Source organism: Corvus moneduloides, chromosome 4 (assembly GCF_009650955.1).
Source record: "Corvus moneduloides isolate bCorMon1 chromosome 4, bCorMon1.pri, whole genome shotgun sequence".
NCBI lineage: Eukaryota > Metazoa > Chordata > Aves > Passeriformes > Corvidae > Corvus > Corvus moneduloides.
The window spans coordinates 40,083,339-40,099,197 of NC_045479.1; the positions used below are offsets into that span (position 1 = coordinate 40,083,339).

Consider the following 15,859-nt stretch of genomic DNA (forward strand, 5'->3'; position numbering starts at 1 on the left):
TGACAGTGGAGGAGGCATTCCTGCCTGTGCTGCTTCATGCAGAGGGTACAAGTGCCAGGTGCCATGACTCACATGGGTGCAACATCTGCCTGGACATTTTGGTGTGCCACCAGGCCCTGCCTGGCTCAGCAGTGCAGAGGGAGGAGTGACACTGCCCCACAGCTTCACTCTTCCCAGTGCTCACCTCCTGTACAGGCACTGTGGGTTACTTGTACCAGTGGTTTGCGGGTGCTGAGACCTCCTCACTTCAGCCATCTGCAGGGACTGAGCTTGCTGGCACTGCTGGCTCATGAGCCACAGTCCACTTATTGCCTGAGAAACTACAGGAGGCGCTGGCAGCACATCCTTGGAAGCATGTTTACATGAGACTTTTAATAAGATTGTCAGGGAAAAAAGAGGTATCACGGTGAGGCTGCATGGTGGTTGGCAAAAACCTGGAGATTTGATGGTTGTCCATTGATCCATCACTTTTATAAATGGATAAAAAAGAAGGTAACTTGACTCAAACTCACCAGTGCCTTTCATGTTTACACCCACTCTCTGGTGCTGGAGTTTTACCTAGCATTTAGCTGAAATCTTTCAGGAATGCAATAATTCAACAGGTTCCTTACTCTAAGTTGGCCATTTCCTTATATTCTTGACCATTTATTTTTCTTCTAAAATATTCTGGCTGCAACACTTTTTCCTAACATTTCATTGAATGAAACAGTGTGAATAAGTAGAATGAGAGGAGATCCCAAGAATTATACCTGCTTTCTTCTGACCAGCCCTGAGCAGATCCTCCTACTGTGGTTTCTTCTTTGTCTTGGGAAATTCCCCTTTTGGGGGGATGCTGGGTGTAGACATTTTCAGAAAATGCTGTCAGCACAACTCCTGCAGAGCTGCAGGAGGAAGGGAGGGGACCGGGGGAGTGTGGTAGGGGCCCAAGCGTTTTTGGTAAAACAGTCAAAGCATAGAGTTGCGGTATCAGCAGTGAGACGATTGTCAACTACAGGAGAAACATTTCCATTTCCTACCAAAGGTCACAACACTTAATAGCATCATCAATATGAACACCACTAAAGACCAAATCAGCCTAGTATGCAAGGCTAGTCTGGGGTGCTCTACAACAAACTCCACTCACCTGGACCAGCAGAAAGGCCCAGAACTCCATGGGCAAGATTCTTGCACAGAACAAAAGAGGGAGAACTTCCCTACTGAGCAGAATGGATGCAGGAACAAAAATGCTGAGTGTAGTGCTGTGGGGGGTGGCTCTCCCACCACACACAAGTATGGGGAGGTGCAGCAAAGCCTTCTTGTGATGACTGGCTGTGTTATCTGCCACACAGCTGCCTTATGTAAGATTCAGCTCAGGACTGGAGTACCTACGCTGAAGTGCTTGCACAGAGATGTCAACACCTGAGCTCAAAAGGGTGATTCAATTGCCTCCACAGAGACTTCTCATGTTGCCTGAGATGCTACAGGAAATCGGAGACATCTACAAGGAGGTGGCAGATGCAACACAGGACCTCCCAGTACAGCACATTGAGACTTGGAATAACATCCTGAAGCATCCAGTTTGGCACTCAGCACTGTGAGCAGCCTGGCCATGTCCAAGGTTATTTAACTTCTCAATACAGTCAAAAGATTCTAGGAAATAATTTGGTTTGGCAAGAACTAGACTCTTAATGTCATGGCCAGGCTGACTGCACTGATAAGATCTCCATTATGGGGACCATACGTACCCACCTCACATGACGATGACCAAATGTAGATACTTTAGTGTTCCGGTCTTCAACCAAGGAAAGAAAAAATATTGAAAAAAGAAAAATCTGCACATGTCAAAAGCACACTGCCACCTCAAGCTAAGCTATTGATAGTAGCCTCCTCTGCAGCAGCAAGGCCAAAAATGTCCTGAAGTTAACTAGGGTTGATGTTGACTCCATTGTGCCCCACAGGCAGGTTCTTACCAGGGCATTTAAAATTCAAATCAAAGGAATAATCAAGGGAAATTAACTCCCTGCAAACAATAGACCTGGACTGGTCTTCTTGAATGTGCAGAGCTAGTCTTTTTTCAGTAGGCCCCAAGCACTGCATGAGGAGGTCGATAAAAGAGATTGATTTTGGGTGGCTGTAGACCTCCTCCAGCAGGACCCGGTCCCGGTGAACCATCTGAGTGTGTCACAAAGGGGCTCGGTACTGCTCCTAATCCAGTTCTTGTGCTGATTGCAGAAAGCACATGATGGTCTGGGATTCTGTCCATGCCTTGTTGGCCAAAGCACATCTCACTCCAGATGTGTTTTGTGCACACCAACTCTATCACTAAAGTATTTTCTGAAGGACAACTCCCTCCTCTTAGCCTAGGATTTCTGGACATGCTGACTTCCTTCCACTTCAGGAGCTAGATTGTATCCTTCTTCTACCCTCAGCTCAGCTACTTCTCACCTTTTCTTCTCTATATGCTTGCCCAGGTGCTGCAGTCTGAACCAGCACAGTGTTTTTTAAAACAAGTCTCTGTTTTGGAAGTACAAGAGAGGATGGAATCCAAGCTGTTCCAGGAAGCATAGGCTTGTTTTGAGTCTGCAATGGCAAAAATCTAGTACCTGATGAAGTAATAAAAGGGTATTTTAAAGAAACTTGTCTTGGCTGGATTGTTAGCTGATTAATGAAGGCAGGTGCCAAGTGACTGTGAAACTGTTGGAGCCATGGCAAAGCAAATTTTTATTGTTGCTTTTGTGTTTTGGTATCTTTTTTCTAAAAATCCCCAAGCCAGTCTAGGCAGAAGTACTGTGCTAGTAGGGGGTTTAAATGGATTGGAGAGGGAGTTCAGGATTTCTGTATAATTCCAAGGCGTGACAAGCCAGAAAACCTGCCAGTTTTATATATTGACTCTGAGAGCCAGTATAAAGTTCAGCAAACAGTGAATATGCTCAGCAAAGGAGAAGAAAAATCCATTTTTAAGCAGTTGCTGCACCTGTTTCAGTGGCATCTTTTCCTTATAATGTTCTTATATTGGCTGGGCCTGTGACTTACACACATGAAGAAGGGGCATGGTGCCTCTTTCTAAACATTTGCATGGGGTGATGGAGGTCCCTGTGATTGAGGCAGTGAAACCTGACTGTGTTACATTTCCAAATGATGTCTAAGCCCCCTTTGCTAAGGTGAAAACAGTTCTGCAAGGAGTAGGGCAACCCAGCAACCAGGCCTAATGTCAGCAATGCCACCTTGTTTATTTATCCTATATGGAGGTTGTTTACTACATTTTATGCTACTATAACACATATGCTTTCCTATAGGTGCTCTCCATGTGTTGGGCAAAAATACGATGCTTTCGCCACAGATTCTGCATTCCATGGATGTGTTGTTTACAGCCACATCTGCGCCCTTCTCCAGCCAGGTCAAATGTCTGAGCCAGTTGCAGACAAGTAAAGCTGCTGTTAGTGCATATTGGGGCTGTTCCCTGTGAGGCTCTGTGTCACGCCAAGGGGGACATCCAGTCCTGTGCTGGCAGGCAGAGGTGCTCTGGCTGGGCACCACGTAACCCACCCACGTAACATAACCTTGGGTGAAAAGCAATCAGGTCATATGTGCTATTCTTCCTTTACAGATCCCTCCCAGTTTCAAATTCCCCATGAACCGCATGAGAAAATCAAATCTAAGATGTATTTTGAGAATGGGGAGCCCTTGGAGGGGAGCTGTGTAGGCAGCTGATGGTCACCTGCCTTGTTCACCTGCCTTGATGGTCTTTGCACACAGGGAGTGCAGAGAGCTCTGCAAGGAAACACTGCCCAGTGCAGGGTAGTTCAGCCTACTTGCTAGCTTAGGGGAAATGAAGTGAGGAGATGTGGGGTGAGGTGAGCTGACTTGCTGTAGGAGGACATTTCTGGCCTTGCTGCCATCCTGCTGTGCAGTTACAGGTTCTACCCACCACTGTGTTGGGAGATAAAACTAGCAGCTTGTGACTTCACAGGAGCATTTCTTAAAGAGGGCAGTTGCTCCTGTCTTAGCAAAACTCATCCTACCACTCCACTGGTCTTTCCAAAAAAACATCTGTAAGACAAGGCTATCAACTATATAAACTGCTGGACTGCTTGCAAAATAAAAAAGCTCTACTTTTTCCTCAGCCCAAGCATAAGCTTTTCCTGCAATTTCTCCCTGCCCTGCAAACCATCAGACACTCCTGCATTTTTTCATCAGGCCTGCAGCCTGCTTTTTAGATCTGCAAGATTAGCATCAGTGACATGAACATTCAGAAATAAACTAGGCAGGTGCTTGGTTTATGACAATCTCAGCTGCAAAATTTCTGGCCCTGTGGCAATGGAATGATCTCGATCCTCAAATCCTCACTATGTTCTGATTGCAGCATTAAATGTGCTCTTTTTTCTTTTTGCAGTGGAGTCTTTTTCAAAGGAATGACTCCATAATAAATAATAAATATATAAATTTAAATATTGCGTGCATGCCTGAAAACTGTAGCACAGAGCACTGAGAGGAAATATTCTGGGTTGGAAAATCTTTTGCTGCACGAGTCAGCTATCCAGATAATGGATCCTTAGAAGTATGTAGGACAAATAGCTCTATGAACCATCTGGGACTCACTCAGCAGTGGGAAAAAGACTGTTAGGCTTGCAAGATCAGCACGCAAGAGTGATTGCTAATCAGTCACTGCTGCTTTGCAGAGAAAACAAAGGCTTTAGCATTTAAGCTATTAATAGTTTCTACCTAGTCCAAGTTTTGAGAGATGCATTCATTTGCCCAGACCATAAATTCAAAATTTTTTAGATACTTTTCCAGACTGAGGTTTCATAATAGACTTAATTTTTATTCACTTGTTCCCATGTCTTTCATGTGCCAGAATTAAGTTCTGTGAAATGCCTGGCTGAGCCACATCTGTTTGAAAACTAACCAGGTATAAAACACAGCAAAACTCCTTTTCAAATCATAATTTTCTGAGTCAACTCATCCCACAGCTAAAGGGACACTGCTGCAGGAGTGGGCACAAGGGGCTGGAATCAGGTTTTTTGGTGTCAGCATCCACTAAGGCCATTTCATGCTGATTGTGGAAGCTTAATCTAGTTGGGCTAGATGCTTTTCTTCAGTTTTGTATTACAGTGGAATGAAAGAATAGTTAAAAACAGTTACGATTTTAATCAATTACCTGTTTCAGTCTAAATCTAGTTTGTGATTGCTTCTAACTGGAAAATGCCTATTATTTCCAGAGAAAAAACAAAGATGACAAAGAATAATAAAAAAGCTAATGATTTTATAATCAGGCAGGTGACATTTTGTACATTGCCCCCATAAGGTTGCAATTTTTAGTTATGTACTGATATGTTTAACAATGGCTAACTAAATGGCTAACTAGACGGCTAAAGGCACAGCTCCTCGCAGAGTCTCTTGTGTCCCATGCTAATTTGGCTCAATCTGAGAAGCAGATCAAAGGCATTAAGGTTTGGAAACACTTAATAGAACTCACCTCTGGTAAACTGGGAGTGGGATTCAACTCCAAGTAAAGGAACCTGCTTGTGGGTGTGAGTATGTAGAAGCCTGTCTGAGCACTGCGTGTCCAGGCTGTCTTTCCACCTAGCAGAGATGGATGGTTTGGCTGCAGGAAGGAGTCTGGAATACACAGGGTACAGTGACTTCTCAATGGGACCAGTGACTCTGACACAGGATCTTCAGGATGTGTACCCTCTGCCGTGTGGGGACTGGGGTTTATGCAGCAAAACTAGAAACCTCTGCTCATATATTTAATCCTTCCACTAGCACACAGCCACCCTGGTTCAGCTGGCTGCCCACCAGAAGCAGGTTCAGCTGCCCATACACTAGTACCTAGTGCTATTCAAAGCACTTTCTAGCACCCAGAACACTGCAGGAGGTTGGCAGATGTGACACAAGACTTCTAGGAGCCGCTCTCTGCTCCTGGGGTAGCAATATGAGGGTAGGTGAGATTTCACATGGTGCTGAATGCCTGCTTTGAGGCAGTAAAGACAACTCCCAGAATTGGCTTTCCCTCCATTCACAAGCTGCGATGAGAAGACTGTCATGCTGGACTGGGTTTTGGCAATGCAGCTCAAATTGAAGGATGTCTGGCAATGCCTCTGTGGTGTAAGGTGCTTCTTGATGCCAGCCAGGGTATCACAACCAATTTGTTAGGAAATGGTGATATTAATGATATGGTAATGATCAGCACATAAATTAATTGCTGTTTTGCCAGGGTTCAAAATACCAGGCCTTGCTAGGCTCTGATTCTGTTGTCCTGCATGCCAATGTAATGCCTGGACTTGAGCGGGATCATTAGATTGAGTAATGAGGTTCAATGAGAGATCTCACAGTCCTTGAGCCAAACCACCCTCTTCCTGCAGAGGTCAGCGTCTATCCCCAGTGACACACAGTTTTATGCTGAATGATGGTCCTTCCAAAAATATTTCAACAGCTGGAAAAGCTGACCATCTGGCCATGAAAACTGTCCTCTGGAAGCAGTAAAGATGGACCAAAAGTAATGCGAATGCTCTGCTCTCTTTAACGAGTTGCTCTTTCCAAATGATTCGTTTTAGAATGAGGTGGTTCCCACTAAGGTCTACTTATGTAAGACACTGAAAGATGGAGAAAATCTTACTGATGTCAAATTTACAAATGCAGATGAACAGCGCTAGTGCGGTGGTGAAAATGCTCTGCAGTGTGTGCGGTGCTGTGTAATCCACTGTGCTCTGAACTGCTCTCTCCAAGGAATGACACAAAAGCTCAGGTCACCTTTGGCAGGAGATGTAATTAGTACATAGTACTGAAAAAAAGGAGAGGGGATAGTTAGCAGAAATACGCCTTTAGCAGGGAAGGCTAATGATTAGCCCACAAATTATTCAAAGTATGTGTAAGTCAACCATGAACCAAAAAACTAAGATGAAAGCACCAAGCAGAGAAATTGGCTGAGCAGAACTGGTCAGCATGTGGGAGTAGGACGTGCTCACAAGCCTAGGAGAACTCTAAGAAAGCAAAGCCCTATGCTATAGAAATTTAATTAGCACAGTCTTTTGATGCTTTCTGACCTTTGCAAAGTGCCTTGAAGACCAATCATGGGATATTCACTTCACCTTAATATAAAAGAGAGACCTTTTTTCAGACCCTCTCTTCATGGCGTTGAGGTAGAAGGAGAGGGAAAGCATGACACTGGTGCACAACACAGGAGGTCCTGTGCAGGGATACTCAATGTAGGAGCAGAACTAGCCGTGTTGAAATTTATTGTGAGGCACAGTCACAAAGGACATTTATTTGAGTGTATCATTATTTCCATGACATGGGGGGCTCCAGCCAGGATCAGGGGACTTGGCTGCTGCAGTGTCAACCCCAGCATGAGCTGTATCTTGCTTTTCTTCACTGACTTTTAATTGCAGGTGGTTTATTTGGGCGGTAGCAGAATTAACAATGATTCCAATACTGCACTTAAATCCTGAATAATTCACTGCTCCTGTTATTTATTTCTCACTCAACACACAAACATACCTTTTCTCCAAAATTAGGGACTTTAGAATCCAGAGCCTTTTTTTTCCCCTGTGAAATTTTTACAAATTTATTTGGCTTTTTTTTTCTTCTCCTTTTTTTTTTTTTTTTTTTCTGTACTAGTCCTGGTCTGTAGAAGACATGCATGCACAGTTTGCTCAAGAGGGTCCAGACAGATTATTTTATTCTGGGGGAAAAAAGGTAGGCTCAATATATCAGATAGAGAAAATGACCTTCATACCAAATGCTCTAGGAATCGGAGCTCAGCTGATTTGAGATGATTTTATAAACACATTTTCCCAACTGCTCCTGTCTGATGGCTGCAGGCTGACCTCTGCTTTGCACTTGTTCTTGTAGTGTTGAAGCTAATGGGTAATACAATACATTACACAGGATGCTATGAACCCAGATTTCTGAATTCTCTCATGGTAATGGGACACTGTCACTGTCAGATTTACTGAACTGTAAAGAATAGGGAGACAGGTGACAGCCCAGGTACTCCTTGATGGAAAACAGTGCTGGAGCAATGCCGGGGAACACGAAGACCTGGCTGTGGTGCTCTGTTTTAGTACAGCCTGGCGCACACTCAGTCTTGATCACGCCCACCTGGACCTTCATTAAAAGCCCTGATTTGGTTTTCATCTTTTTCTGTGCCTGAAATTCCTGTTTTTCTTTTCATCTTGGAAGTAAGATGCAAGCCAACACCAATGGCATGTGACCAGGCAAGGGAAGTACAGAGCCACTGAAACACAGGAAGGACAGCCTGAAGTGCCTCCTTCAGGCTCTGCTTCCTCACAATTTGGGGAGGGAGAGGCTTATCCTGCCACCAGGATGTCTTGTCCTGCCACCAGCTCCAGTAAGCTCAGCAGTGAAGCTGAAACGCTCTTGGTAAGAACTGAACTGTCCTTAGTTGGGAATGATTGTTGCTCTGGTGTAGCATGAAAGGAAAGAAGAGGGATTTATATCTAATATTACCTTGGACTGATACAGATCATCTCCAGAACTGGCTCAATACTTCTTGGTACTGCTGACTATTTGTGCTGTCTGATGAGCTGCATAGTCACTCTGTGCTTTCCCTCCTGTGACTGGGTAAGAAACATTTGTTGGAAGAGAATAACAAATGGTGAATAATTTCATTTCAGGCATGAATTCTTAGATGAATGATCATTCATGCTAAAATTAGTAATGCTCACAAGGGCAAAACAAATGTGCAGGGATTGTCCAAATAGTTTCCAGTAAGAAATATAATGAATTGAAACAGCTAAACTTTGCACTTTTATTGGTTAGAAGTTTATTTTAGGTAATTTTTTTTATGTCATACAACATTACTACCCTAAAATGATTTATGTACTAAGTGATATATATTTCCCTCTTTCTTACAAAAATGATTTATGGTTTGTATAGCAACAACAGCATTATTCCAGGTATTAAAATGTGGGGCTTAGTCCACATGTGCTTTTGATTTGGAATTCATAAATAGCATTTATTGCATCTAGGATAGCAGAATTACATTGTTTTGAAATCACCAGCACATTATATCACACAGAGGACAGTCTGGTAGTTCTTGGAGGCAATTCTTTGCCCCAGGCTGGCTCTGTTATGCACGCTCCCATTATTTTCAGTGGAGTGGCAGCTAAAGGAGACCATGCAGCATGTCCCAAGACCACGTGAGGGTCATCCCTTCACAGCACTAAAGTGGTTAAGTATCCATTTATAGCCTACTTTAAACATAAGTATTTCCAGACCAGACATAGTACATTTTTAGCAGGATACTGTATTTCTCTCCACAGATTACTCTCTCTGCTTTTAAATACCTTAGCCTGCATTTTCAGACAGGATCAAATTGTCCTGTAAAACTGTAAGGATGTGAATACACTTACATCCACCTCTTTGCACACCCACAGAAACACACATTCACACATTTTTTCTTGAGTAAGTGGGATGATATTTGCAAACAGGATCTTAATCAGCATCTAGTGGGTCTGCTGTCTCCTTGTCACAGAGGGACCCAAGGAAGATGTTGCTGCTGTGTCAGGTACCTCAGCTGACTGCAGAAGATACCAGGTGTTTAGTTTTCAAATCACATAAAAATAACTTACACATAGAGAGCAGTGAATCTGGATTCTTGCAGAACAAGCACTTAGATGGAACACCTTTGTAGGCTGCTGTACAGAAGAGATAGGAGAGCTAGCCATGGCTTTTATTAATCAAGAATTTTCCTCCTAGATGTTTGACCCCTATGGAATACAGCATGTTCATCCAGAGGGTGTACAATTGCTGCGGGAAAATTCCTTGGCACCCACTGCCATTTAAAGATAAAAAGGCTGTACTGGATTTGGAAATATGTATGTGTGTAGATCATCCTGCTGGAGCACCAAGGAACCAAAGCTGCAGTGTGTGCAACTCAATTCCTCTTGGCAATGGGCCTGACAGATTTTTGTAGCTCGAGAAGACCATACATTCAGATATGATATTTTAAGAGTCAGTCTTTACTAAGAACTGTGCTGGCACTAACCTCTTGCCTGCAGACGACTCACCCAATCTTGTAGCTGAATTTAGACCAGTGGCTTACTCACTCTGGCATACTTGTCTCTATATAAACACTAGGAACCTGCCTGCATTAAAATACGCCTGCTTCTGTGTGACAGCCCGTTTAGTTAAAGTGATCCACAAAAGATACCTTACCAGGGAATATCTGGTCAAAGTGTATATGAAAGAGGCAGCCCTCTTTGCTTCAGCTGAACTTTTCTACCTCTGCTATGATCTGATAGAGCTAGCTCTTCCTTAGAGCATGCCTATCTCTATAAATCCCAAATTACACAGATGAAATCTAGCAGAAGTCCTTTGGCCATAGGTTGTGAAGACTTCCTTGCAAACTCTTGTGCAGCTTGACCAAAACCCTTCACTTATGTGGTCCTGCCTGCAGTTACAGAGCTCTTGACTCCCTCGGGCAAAAGGTGGTAGAGTTCCCAGGTCATGTAGGGCTGGAAGGGATGTCCTGACACCCCGTAAGTTCAACTCCACGGAGGAAACATTGCTGACCTAGGCCCGGTGGAAGTGGGGCACTAAAGTCTGTGGCTAAATGGGAGAAAAGGATGGTAAAAGTAAAAGCAGTAGTGCAAAAACTGTGGTTACTTTGGCTAAAGGTATGTTTTACCTTACACTGAAGGTACCTTTTCTCTGGATTAGAGAGTATGTAAAGGATGGGGTTGCAGCCTAGATAAAACTGAAACATCCCGACTTGCATTTCAAGCTTGCAAAAAGGAGGCTCTTTGAGTGCCTGCTCCACCATGATGCCTCACTTTGGGAAAAACATCAAGGCCATATTCTTGTGGCAAACCCTCTTCTGGTCTTCTTGTATGGTCTCTCTAAACTGCCATTTAAGTTAGTATCTTCATCTGTCCGTTTTTATTTGTTTGACTGGGTCTAGTGAAGAGCAGAGACAGGCAGAAGATAAATTACAAAGACTGAACAAGACACCTCTTCGTCTGGTGCCCAGTTTCCCCAGATAACTCTGCCGAATCATTTGCTCAGGATTTTTTCAAAGCAACTTAGACTACTCAAAATAAATTAGACCTCGAAAGCCCTTTAGCCCTTCGTATCTCTGCAAAGCTTTCACATGTTACTAATTTTATTTTTCTCCTTTCAGTTTCAGTGTAATTTATAATCACAAGGAATATACAAATGGGTTCACCGTGGTCAGCAGGTTAATAAATAGCTGTTAAGATCTGCACTTCACTCTACTGTGCAACTGCGTATTAAGAACTTCCTGTTAAGAGGCAGAGCACACAAAGTCTCCTGTGTCATCTAAGGTAGAATACTGAGCTTAAACTCAGAAAAATCCATCTGACTATGGCAGAGTGTACACTGACAATGATATTGTTATGGTAGGGATGCCTACAACTTTCCATGAAAACTTTACTTCCAAATCGCCTCTCTGCCTGTTGCTTGGAAAAAGTTGCTTGGGAGATAAACAGCCTATAGTTTGGGATTTTGTTAATTTACTTGTGAAGCTGGAAAATATTCAAGCACTTCCTCTTGTTCACCTAAGAAGAAATGTGTGTAACATGTCTTCTTGTTGAGTTTAATTTTGAGCACAGAGCAATTGCCACAGGATGTCAATGTTGAAAGAACTTAGATGAAGTCGAAGAAGGAAGTTCATCAAGGTCACAATAAACCCAACAAGACTGGCTGAAGCTGCTGGTGACAGAGAGGTGATGACAGAGTTTACAGAGGGGAGGCTGTACCCCTCTCCTCTCACATTGCTGGCATGCTTCCTTACATAGCTCTAACTGGTCACTACTGGAGTCAGCGTTGCAGTTGTGGGAGCTTTTTTTTTATGCTGACATGCCTTTCCCATGGGTTTTAGTCAGTGTGAAGGTAGAGAAAAAAGGAGGTAGGAAGAAAAACTGGAGTGATAAGAAGAAAATGCTCCTGAGAAAAGCTCTGTGTTTCTGCATGGGCAGAACTGGTGCTTGTGACTTGCAAACAGGAGCCAGGACAAAGAAGCTGTCATCCCAGGACCACACACAAATGAGCCTATGGCTCTTATTCCCTTGCAGATTTTAGAGGTTTTTCACAATACACCTTTTTGTTAGATTCTAATAACTACCAAAGAGGAATGAGATTTATATGACAGAGGAAACTACACTAGATGAAGAAAACGCACCTGAATTAGAGGCCTTTTGATTAGATCTGGGGTGTACCCAATACGTTTTGTTTGAATTATCTTGTCATGAGAACTCAGCCTGTTTCAAACCATCAAACGTGAGTTTCTTATAATTTTATATCAAAACTGTGAATGCTTCTTCACCAGCACACAAAATCACTAATCGATTAGTTGCTTCACAGAAACTGAAAACTTGTTTTGATAAAAGATGGCTTCATCTTTCATTTTTCTGGGGTTCATGCTTCTCCTTAAAACATTGAATACCTTGCAAATAATGTGAGCTTGCTGATATTTTTCTCTTTTTTTTCCATATTAAAAAAAAGGGTTGCTACATAATTTATCTTTGCTTTTCATGCCTGTTTTCTAGAGCATCCTTCCCAGATGGGTTGAAGAGCATGAAGTTTGGCCCAGCACCACGTCAAACCTTTCCTGAAGTGACTCATTCTGTGGAGTCTTCTGAACTCAACTTCATGACCAACTTTGTTTCTCCTTTTCCATTTGTTATATTACTTAGGTCTGACCAATGTTGTTTCTGTTTACATTTTCAAAGGGTTTAGTACACAAAACATAGTGCCCCTAATGAGTTGTAAGCTGTAAGTTGTGTGTTCCCTTCTACCTCTATGTTGAAGACATACAAACAAGCACACACTTGCACATGCGTATACAAGTCCAGTGTATAGCCAGAATAATATTATCCTTAATTATGGCTGTAAGTGAAGCAAAATTCTCAAAGCTGGCCACTGTATTATTTTCTAATCAAATATTAAACAGCTTAATTTTGAAGAAGAGGGATCGCATTTCAAAACTTGCCTTCTAGAAATGACTCAATAAAATTTTTATAAGCTGTAGGCTTTTCAAGAGAACAGACTCCAAAGACGGGTGTGAATTGCATTTGTGTTTTTGCTGGGTCTGTTTTTCCTGCCAAGTGTAGGTGTCCAGCATTCACTTTTTATTTTGCTTTTATCTGCATTTTGTGCTCATTATCAAAATACACCTTAGAGTCTCGCCAAATTTCTTTAAAGCTCCATCCTTTGGGTGTGCCTTCTGAGCCCTCCTCCCTCTCTAATTTAGCTGTTTATAGTGGTGTTCAGCTTGAAATGCAAGTAAATAAATTCTGGGCACTGATCCTATTTGGCATTGGGAAAGACCTTTGGGGCAAATACACACTGGAAATCCCACAGCTGTCACAAGCTGGGCTTTGCACAGGAGCAGCTCCAGTGAGTTGGGGATGCCCTGGGAAGAGAGGCCAGGAGCCTTCTTGGTGGCAGTGTCACCTCTGTCCACCTGTCCCTCGGCCACTGATGGACTGCAAGAATGGCAGCAAGGGCATTACAAGAGCAGTTTGTGCCTTTTGCTGCTTAGCTCCCAAGGGCTCATCCACAGCATGCTGAGGTGCAGAGCCCCCAGCCATGTGGCACAAGTAGGATTCTCCCTGCAAGGCTCCTCACTGTCCTGGGGACACCCCCACTGCCAGAGAAACATGCTGTTTGTAGCCCTTAATGATGAGTTGTGCATCCAGGGTCACACATGGGCACACTTCAGAGCCCCAAAACTTGGCATCACAGGGAGCCCTGGGGCCTTACCTCTGGGTTTACTCTGCCTTGGAGTAACTGTGGATAATTTGCAAAGTTCCCCTGGAAGAGAAAGTCCTAAAAATAGTCTGTTCATTGTTAGGAGTGTCTGAGAAAAACTTAAAATTATATCAAATTGAAATATTCCTTCTGAAAAGAACACACACACACAAACACACGTGTACACACACATATATATATATATATGCCTTTTAACCTTCTAATGAAATTTTTATATGTTTAATAACTTGGAGATGATTTGTTAATGTGCAAGACTTTTAAAAAAATCGTTATGGATAATTTCTGGTTAGTTCAGAGTGGAATAATTTATTTTATTTTCTATATTAAATGTTTCATGCATATTATAGCTGAACAACATTTTAAAGAAAAAATGCAAATAAGCCATTATTAATTTGTTAGTCAAATTTTAAAAGAATTTTCATGTTTTCTCTATGTATTGGAAAACACTATGCTATGTAAAGTAGGTTGTTTTATTCCATGTAAAACAGCAGCTGATTATAATAATTTTTAAACAACTGAAGTCAGCAGTAAATTATTCAGATATTTGGACTTAGTTATTATATTATAATAGAATATTGAATTATGCAGTAGTAATTCTGATATCAATAAGTAATATAGAAATAGCAATACAAAGTCTAACATTTGGCTGGAATATGAGAAGCCGCAACAACATAGAAATAGTTTAAACTTAAATTTCTTTTTTGTTTTCTTTAAATATATTTATTAATTTAAAAACCAAATGTTTTCATGGAATATCTTTCAAGATTGGTATGATTTTGTGAATAAAACAATAAACAATGTTTTTGTCAAAAGGGCTTTTTCCCAGAGAGCAGCAATGTTGGCAGAACCAGTCAGTCAGGTTTCCCCTGAAGTGCCCAGGAGGGCTGGAGCACCACCAGGCTCAGCTGGTGGTCCCGGCCAGCAAAAGCTGCCAAGAAGCAGTCCCATACACTCATCAGAACCCATACATGCCTCACAGTGCACAGAAACCTCCCCTGAGACAGAATCTTCTTCTGTAAAGATGGTTACAGGCAATGGGTGGACAGTCATAAATTTGGGGAGAGAAGTGGAAGGGTGAACAGATATTTGTGGGTTTCAACTACAATAAAAGTAAGACATAATATAGGGATATTAAAAGCTAACACAGGTCAGTCATCCCCCTCTGCCAGAGACAGGCAAAACTGAGTCATTTATCTGTGTGTGCATTCAAGTCAAGGAATTCATTTCAGATGGGCACGTTTCCACCTGCGCTGAGTGGCTGGTACTGACTCTGCACCACACACACTACTGTGCCCAGTGACCCATTGTGGGCTGGTACTGGCCAGGCAAATGCACACTGTGGAGTGCATGCACCACAGGGCCTACTTAACATACATCCATCAGTGCCTGCCTTCAGAAAATGTGCACGAGTGTAGTAGTCAAAACCCGACAGGTTAGGTTTATCAGACCCCTGTTCCTTAGCTGTAGTGATGTTGCTGCCATGGCCATGCTTGTGCTTCCAGCTGTTGAGAGCCCCAACATTTGCCAGACTTTAGATGGCTCCCATGGCAAACACTGACAGCGTGCTTTGGCTCCAGCCCTGCTGCCACACTCAAAGTCCTCCTTCCAAAACAGACCCTAGGGATGGCAGGCACAAGCTGGAGATAGCCACATGTTATTTTTAATACAAGGATCAGATCAGCCTGAGTTCTGGCAATGCAAGGTGAACGGAGAGCCTCTTCCTCCTATCTTTGGCCTTGCATGAACTGCAGCTCAACAAAGACAAACCCCAGGAATATGACTGACAGGGTGCACCAGTGACTGATACTTACAGATGCACGTTCCTTCCCAGTATGAACAGCTTTTAAAGTGTTTTTGTTAGCTGTGAGAACACAGGCACTGAGCACACTGGGGTAGAGAACTCTGCTGAGCAGCACAACATCAGCTCAGGACTTATTCCACATTTCTGTCTCAAATACACCCACACTACATTGTTAATACTCCTTTCCATAGACATTTGTGCTTATCAGTAGCTAAAAGCTCTTCCTAATTTCTACCATTCTAAAATTATTACTATTCATTAATAATTCAGTTGACTGAAAAAAAAAAGCATATTGTCCTTATCTCTTATTTCTTGAAATTA

General features: G+C 42.7%; 2 long non-coding RNA genes across 3 annotated transcripts in view; one reads left to right on the forward strand and one right to left on the reverse strand.

Moving 5' to 3' along the window:
- The window catches only part of LOC116443415, a 34,496-nt gene that overhangs the window by 11,946 nt on the left and 6,691 nt on the right, over window positions 1-15,859 (reverse strand). For both annotated transcript variants that reach the window (XR_004239875.1, XR_004239876.1), the window contains exons 2-3: window positions 8,452-8,561; window positions 5,456-5,598 (exon numbers count right to left, since the gene is read on the reverse strand). This is a non-coding gene — a long non-coding RNA (uncharacterized LOC116443415). The remainder of the gene's footprint in view (window positions 1-5,455; window positions 5,599-8,451; window positions 8,562-15,859) is intronic.
- On the forward strand, window positions 8,177-15,303 carry LOC116443414. Its single transcript, XR_004239874.1, has 3 exons — window positions 8,177-8,364; window positions 8,467-8,565; window positions 12,513-15,303. It is a non-coding gene; the product is annotated as an uncharacterized LOC116443414 (long non-coding RNA).